This window comes from Galeopterus variegatus, unplaced genomic scaffold (assembly GCF_000696425.1).
Source record: "Galeopterus variegatus unplaced genomic scaffold, G_variegatus-3.0.2 Scaffold2841, whole genome shotgun sequence".
Lineage (NCBI taxonomy): Eukaryota > Metazoa > Chordata > Mammalia > Dermoptera > Cynocephalidae > Galeopterus > Galeopterus variegatus.
Window position 1 is genome coordinate 239,664 of NW_007728952.1, and position 843 is coordinate 240,506.

At 43.7% G+C, this 843-nt stretch overlaps 1 protein-coding gene across 2 annotated transcripts in view; it reads right to left on the minus strand.

The window, feature by feature from the left end:
• ANXA2 (annexin A2) overlaps positions 1-843 on the minus strand; it is a 47,468-nt gene that overhangs the window by 31,003 nt on the left and 15,622 nt on the right. The gene's annotated exons all lie outside the window — the stretch shown is intronic.

The following is an 843-nucleotide window of genomic DNA, read 5'->3' on the forward strand; positions in this document are numbered from 1 at the left end:
GTGTGTGCGCGTGTGTGTGTGTTTTAAGGTAACAAATTTTCAGCACTGTCTGTCTGCCGGGCACTACGCCTGCCAAGCGCTTCATACTTTACAACAACACTGTGAGGTGGGAATTTTGATCAACCCCACATTACAGATAAGGAAGCTGAGTCTTAGCAAAGTTCAGTGTCTTCCCAGAGCCAGAATGCCAGTGAATAAGTGGCACAACCAGCATCTGAACCCAGGATCTCACATACTCTCTCCCACTAGGCTCCTCGGACTAGAACTGACTGTAGCAAGATGAACTTGCAAATTTTAGCTTCATTTTCTGATTAGTGACTTTTGACAAGAATGGTCATTCGAAAGCACCAAAAGAAAAAACAAAGACAACTTTTCAAAGGTCTAATTTGGATGCTTCATTATTCTCCCTTCAGCTGGCCAGCCAGCCATCCTAGGGGGTGGCCCCCAGTGTCCCATGGAACATAAGGCTGCTTTGAGGCAGATGATGCAAATCCTTACATCTTGTTAGGACTACGGAGCATAAATGGATCTTTCTACTCTCCCTCTTGTCTCTGGAAACAAAGTCACCAATTTCTCCAAGCATTATAGGAAAGGTGGCCATGTCATTTATCCTCCAAAATAGGACAGTTCTGAGAGTGAAAAAAGCACTATTAGTAAACATGCAGGCATAAACTGGGACGCATGTCGCCCTCGTTTTAGGTTCCCAGGTCACCCTGGTTGAGATTTCTCAGACTTTAAATGAACTATATGTAAATTATATAAGATGTCAGTAACTTAAAACACTCTATTTGGAAGAGAAAAATGTGACATGGCTCTTCAGCAGAGGCATGAACCAGTGGCTGC